General features: G+C 42.4%; 1 protein-coding gene across 1 annotated transcript in view; it reads right to left on the reverse strand.

The window, feature by feature from the left end:
• Tmem214 (Transmembrane protein 214) overlaps nucleotides 1-7005 on the reverse strand; it is a 377130-nt gene that overhangs the window by 235982 nt on the left and 134143 nt on the right.

Below are 7005 nucleotides of genomic sequence, written 5' to 3' on the forward strand. Positions count from 1 at the left end.
CAGGATGCGAAAAGTGATTCGAAGATTTTTATGCCCCAGGATACGGATAAAATTTCAGGATACGAAAACCTTACGAGATCCCAACTCTTCGCCGAGAGTAATTTTAAAAAGCGCGCGCCGCCAGACTTTGAACTTGGGTAGACTCACTTACAGCCTCCCGCTCACCCATTGGTTATCTCCCTACTCAGACGCTAGCTGACGCCATAAGATCCTGCTTTCCTATTGGTCGGCAACTATCCCAGCTTGCCTACGCACGGGCGTTCATCTCTCTCTCTCTCTTTTCGTTCCGACCGCGGTATCGTTAACAGATATTGTGTTGTGTGCTTTCGCTTGTTTGACTTTGTGTTAATATACAGTACATTCGTACGCCACGTGTTATCGTTAATAAACTTTCGTTACTGTGCACTGTACTGTATTAGTGTTTACTATACATAGACTGTATATAACGTTACGTAGTGTATTATATTACGTATTACTGAAGCCATGGGTCCCAAGAATGTTGCCGAAGGAAAGAAGAAGAAGACGATGCTCTCGATGGAGACGAAACTTGAAATCGTTAAAAAGTACGAGTCTGGCATGCGTTTAAGTGTGATCGCCAAGGAGTATGGCCGGAATCCGTCTACGATAGGCACCATCCTGAAGCAGAAGGCGGCCATCAAAGCAGCAACACCTTCTAAGGGCGTCACTATTTTCTCCAACAAGAGAACGCACGTGCATGACGAGATGGAGAGGCTGCTTCTTGTGTGGATCAAGGACAAAGAGATCTCAGGAGACACCATCACTGAGACTACAATTTGCCAGAAGGCCTCCGCCATTTTCGGTGATCTCGTGCGTGCTCAGGCCGAAGAAGGAGCAGGAGAAGGAACATCCCAGCAGGAACCCCCAGAGTTTAAGGCTTCTCGTGGGTGGTTTGAGAAGTTCAAGAAAAGGACTGGCATCCATTCAGTGGTACGGCATGGGGAGGCAGCCAGCTCGGACATGAAGGCTGCCGAAGCCTTTGTTAAAACGTTCGAGGAGTTGACTCTGCAGGAAGGCTACACTTCGCAGCAAGTTTTCAATTGCGACGAAACTGGGCTTTTCTGGAAGAAAATGCCTCGTCGGACATTCATCACGGCGGAGAAGAGGCTACCCGGACATAAGCCTATGAAGGACAGGCTTACCCTTGCTTTTTGTGCAAACGCCAGTGGGGACTGCAAGATAAAGCCCCTGCTGGTGTACCATTCAGAAAATCCCCGAGCCTTCAAAGCCCACAAAGTTATTAAGGAGAACCTTCCCGTGATGTGGAAGGCGAATGCAAAAGCCTGGGTAACGAGGCAACTGTTCATTGATTGGGTGAATGTCTGCTTCGGTCCGACTGTCCGAAAATATTTGGAAGAAAACCGCCTCCCTATGAAATGTCTGCTGGTGTTGGACAATGCTCCAGCTCACCCTCCTGGCCTCGAGGAATATCTTCTGGCCGAGTATTCCTTCATAAAGGTCCTGTATCTACCGCCTAACACCACCCCTCTCCTCCAGCCCATGGACCAGCAAGTTATTTCTAATTTTAAAAAATTGTACACGAAGCATCTCTTCAAGAGATGTTTCCAAGTCACAGAGAGTACAAACCTCACTCTGCGTGAATTTTGGAAAGATCACTTCAACATCGTGATATGCCTCAAACTCATCGATCTCGCTTGGCAGGAAGTTTCGAGGCGTACCCTAAACTCATCTTGGAGGAAGCTGTGGCCCGATGCTGTCTCTGCACGAGACTTCGAGGGGTTCGGGAAGCCTGGAGGAGAAGCCGAGAACGTTGACGATCCTGAACCAATTTAGCAGTCTGAGGTGGCTGACATCGTACATCTTGGTACGTCCATGGGGCTGGAAGTTAGCGCGGAAGATATCGATGAACTTATCGAGGAGCACCACGAGGAGTTGACGACGGACGACTTGAAGGAGTTGGAGACGATGCAAGTGAGTGATGTTCAAGAGCAGTTCTCTAGCGGTGATGAGGAGGATGTTGCACCTTTGAAAACGGCAGACATTAAGGAAATTCTTGCATGTTTCCATAAAATGGCAGACTACGTCGAAAAGGAACATCCAGAAAAAGTTTATACCAACCGTGCGCTTCAACACTGCAATGACATTTGCCTAACGCATTTTAGAAATGTGTTGAAAAGTAGGCAGAAACAAGCTTCAATGGATAGTTTCTTATTAAAGAGGCCAGCGGTATTGGTAGGCCAAGACGAAGGTGAAAGTAAAGAAAAGAAACAGAAAAAAGAAAGAGATGAAGAAGTAGAAGGTGAAAGTAAAGAAAAGAAACAGAAAAAAGAAAGTGATGAAGAAGTAGAAGAGATTTAGAAAATAAGAAAAACGTAAAGTTATAAAAAGGCAAAAAAAAAAAAAAAATTCAATTTTAAGTTTTATGTTACCGTTAAGTGTTAAAGTAATTTTTTCTTTCATTTTATAGTTTTCCATACGTAATGTTAAGTGTTAATTATTTCTGCCATTTTTTTTATTTTGTAAAGTTTAAGTGTTAATGTGTTAAGTGTGTAAATTACTGTACGTAGTCTGTCACTTGTTACGTTTTCTGCCTTATGCCATCCTCCTCTGCCGCGACTTCGCTATCGGACATCGTCTCAATCAAAAGGTAAGTTTCAACTTTTTTGTTACACTAATTAACTGTAACCTTTTTTTCAGAGTGTACAGGTACAGTATCAATCATTAATTTAGGTGTACGTACAGGTACAGTAACAATACACCTTCACTGATCTAAATGCTTTACATACATACAGTACCGTAACTTTTATACAGTATCGTACCGTAGTAAAGAAAACGGACCGTTTTCTTTGGGCTTGGGGGGGATAACTTGGCTATAACTACGTACTGTACATTATTGAATAATCTCATAGTGGTTTCTGGAATGGATTAGGCTGTTTTTAACGGTTGTGTTAATTATTGAATGATAGAAATGGCTGCAATGCATGTTTATTACAACAGTTTAGCGTGTTTATGAAAGAAAAGGTGACTTTTTATAAGGCTTAACGGATTAGGCTATTTACATGTAAAACGCGACTCAGGATACGAAACCGCATCCTGAACGGATTAATTTCGTATCCTGAGGCATCACTGTATATATATACAGTGAACCCTCGCTACTTCGCGGTTCGACAATCGCGGATTCACCACTTCGCGGGGTTTTCCCATAACCCATATATATATACATATCGCGGATTTTCCGGAAAATTCGAAAATACCGCGAAATCTGAAGATAACCAAATACGATATTTTGTTACCTGTAATTCCATTAATACTGTAATTAGTAATATCTGCTCTTACTGATTGTTCATTGCATTACATATGATATATAATTCAGCACAGAAAGAAATAAAACACGAAAAGAGAATGTGATCATACGATAATTCAGTACGTAGTAAAATTAAATCGAACATGAAACGCAAATCAGATGCAGTCATACCATATTAGAATGGTGTGTACTGTAATGGATGTGCTTCTTTTCCATGAATCTTTTGTATGTATACGTACGTAGTACAGTACTGCATCCAATAATATTCTTTGTTGCAAAAATCACATTTCGAATACTGTAAGCGTACAAGAGAGAGAGAGAGAGAGAGAGAGAGAGAGAGAGAGAGAGAGAGAGAGAGAGGCGTAAAATAGCGTACGTACGTAAATTTTTATTATTATTGTTATTATTATTATTATTGTTGTTGTTGTTAATAAAATTATTATTGTTATTATTATTAATCATTATTATTATTATTATTACTGTACAGTATTATTATCATTATTTATTATTATTACGGTACTGTATTGTACTTAATCTACGTACGTTCAGTATGCGCGGGGGCATCTTCTATGAGTAACCAACGCGCCATAGTACTAAGACGGGTTGTGATTGGTTCAAGCGCTGATAGATGACGAATCAAAACTCAAGTTTTGTTATCTAGCCTGTGATTGGTGTTTTGCCCGCATCTTCTACCCGCAGCATCAAAGTTCTCGCGGGGCTGCATCGTTCACTTTCTCTTTCCGCGTATTGCTGAGTAGACGTTCTTAAGTTTGTGAAGTTTAATCTGTGCTGTGTGCGACTGTTTTAAGTTGAACTTTTTGTTGAACTTTCTGTTACAATGCCTCCCAAGCGTTCTGCTTCTAGTAAGGCTGGTAGTGAGCCTAAACGCCACCGAAGAATGATGACGATAGCTGAGAAGGTTATGCTTCTCGACATGTTAAAAGATGGTAGAAGTTACGCGGCCGCCGGCCGCCATTTTGGCATCAACGAATCCACCGTTCGCTACATCAAGAAGGACGAGGCGAACATTAGAAAGACTGCTGCAATCACCTTTAGCAGATCAGCGAAGCGAGTCGTTACAACGCGTAATAAAACGATCGTACGCATGGAAGGTGCTTTAGCTGTGTGGATTGCCGACTGCCGGAAGAAGAACATAGCGTTGGATACGAACACCATCCAAACAAAGGCTTTGAGCTTATATGAGAATTTTGCTGCAAAGGAACCTAAAGAGGACGACGGCAACCATGCTGAAGATGATGATGATGCAGATGATCCTCAACCAGGGACATCCACTGATTCCCAGCCTCAGAAACGTTTTTTCCGCAAGCAAAGGATGGTTCGCGAAGTTTCAGAAACGCTTCGCCCTGAAAAGCGTTTCCCTGCATGGGGAGTCTGCTTCCGCTGACACTGCCGCTGCTGAAACTTACGTGAACCAGACTTTCAAGAACATTATCGCTGAAGGTGGATACAAGCCGGAACAAGTCTTTAATATGGATGAAACCGGCTTGTTTTGGAAGAGAATGCCGTCGCGAACTTTCCTGTTCAAAGAGGAAGCCAAAGCCTCTGGCTTTAAGGCATTCAAGGATCGCGTTACCCTCGTGATGTGTGGCAATGCTGCTGGATTTTTGTTAAAGCCGGGGGCTTATTTATAAGTCGAAAAATCCTCGCGCTTTGAAAAATAAAAATAAGAATCTCCTTCCCGTGTACTGGATGCATAATCAAAAAGCATGGATTACGAAGATGCTGACCTCCAACTGGTTCCACCAGTGTTTCATCCCGCAAGTCCATGAATATCTCTTAGAGAAGGGCTTGCCATTCAAGATCCTTCTCCTTATGGATAACGCTGGTGGACACGCAACTGACCTGTCGCGTGAGGGCGTTCAGGTTGAGTTCCTGCCACCCAACACCACGTCATTAATTCAACCAATGGACCAGGGGGTTATCAGGGCGTTCAAGGCCCTCTACACGAAGAATACCTTGGCGGACCTCGTTGCGTGTGTGGATGCTGCCCAAGATGACGAGGATGAAGACTTCAACTTGAAGGCGTACTGGCGGCAGTACACCATAGCCACGTGCCTGCAGAATATTCAAAAGGCACTTCAAGAGATGAAACCTGCAACCGTAAATGCGAGCTGGAAGAAGCTGTGGCCCGATATTGTTTACGACGACAAGGGATTTACTCCGTCGGAAATCCAACACTCTGCAATACGGAAATCTGTGCAGTTGGCTGCCATAATTGGGGGTGACGGGTTTGGCGACATGACGACTGAAGACGTCGACGAGTTGTTGGACTGCCATTCCCAGCCCCTAACTGACGCAGACCTCGAAGACCTGACGAAATCGGCAAGTGAGGAAGAGAGTGAGGGTACCCAGGAAGAGACCCAAGAAAATGTCGAAGAAACGGGCTTAACATTAGAACGGCTTGCCAAGTTCTGCAACCATATGAAGGAGGCGAAAGAAATGTTGCAAGAGTGGGACGAGGATATGGTTCGCTCGATGCAATTCTGCAACAAGGTTGATGACATCACGACTCCCTACAGGATGCTCTTGGATCGAAAAAAGAAGCAGCGGCAACAACTTCCGATCACAATGTTTTTTCAGCCTCGCAAAAAAGAGCCAGTTCCTCCTGCTAGTACGCCTTCGGAAGAAATTGAAGAAGTTGAAGAGGTGTCCCAGGAAAAGACACCTCCATCTGAAGAGACGTAAAATACTATCATTGACTGCACAGTAGAACACATCATCAGCTTCATCATCATCATTTCTACTGTGCAGCAAATTCATCGCCATCGTCATTCAAGTTTTTCTTGAACTTCTTTCGTGGTGAGTACAGTAACAATCTTTATTTTTTACTTTAACCTGTTTTATAGTTTAGTAATGTACGTACTGTATGCATTAAGTTAAAGGGAAGGTTTTAAAAGTCTACATGTTGTAACCTATCATATTTTTTTTGTTTAAAATTTACATTTACGTACGTAAAACAATCTCTCTCTCTCTCTCTCTCTCTCTCTCTCTCTCTCTCTCTCTCTCTCTCTCTCTCTCTCTCTCTCTCTCTCTCTCAAATTGTTTTCCTGCTTTGCTACGTACAAGTACTGTATAATTTATATTTGTAAGGTAACTTATTTTGTAAATGCTTTTACTGTAAATACTGTATGTACTGTATCATTATTTATCACTATCATCATGCGCGTTAAATGCCTTGTTTGTTCTGAGCGTGGTTGTTTACTGAGCGTACACGCCGTCGTTTCAGGCGGCGTCCTAAAGAAAAAGATTTCATTTGGAAGTCCTAAGAAAAATACGTAAACTAAAACATTGGTAATAAAAAAATCAACATACAGTACTGTATAATCAATATAATCGATGCAAAAACTAACCTATACGTACATATATGTGTACACTAAATGAGTTTGTTTCTTCATTATGATCAGAGATGAACGTAAACAAAACATTGGTTGCCATTTTTTATCGTGCTTTTTAGGTGTTTAGGAAACACATGATATAAAATCGCCTTTAATATTTGTGCCTGTTTTAGTTTAGGGTGCTGTAGTACATGCATTAAGTGTTCTGTACATTAAAGGGTGGTTTGTTAACAGTACTACGTACAAGGGAAGGTTTTAAAAGTCCGAATATACATGTTAAATAAATAGGTAAATATGCTGTCACTACTTCGCGGATTTTCACCTATCGCGCCCGCGTCTGGAACCTATCTACCGCGATAAACGAGG

The sequence above is a fragment of the Palaemon carinicauda genome, chromosome 4, assembly GCF_036898095.1.
Source record: "Palaemon carinicauda isolate YSFRI2023 chromosome 4, ASM3689809v2, whole genome shotgun sequence".
Taxonomy (NCBI): Eukaryota; Metazoa; Arthropoda; class Malacostraca; order Decapoda; family Palaemonidae; genus Palaemon; species Palaemon carinicauda.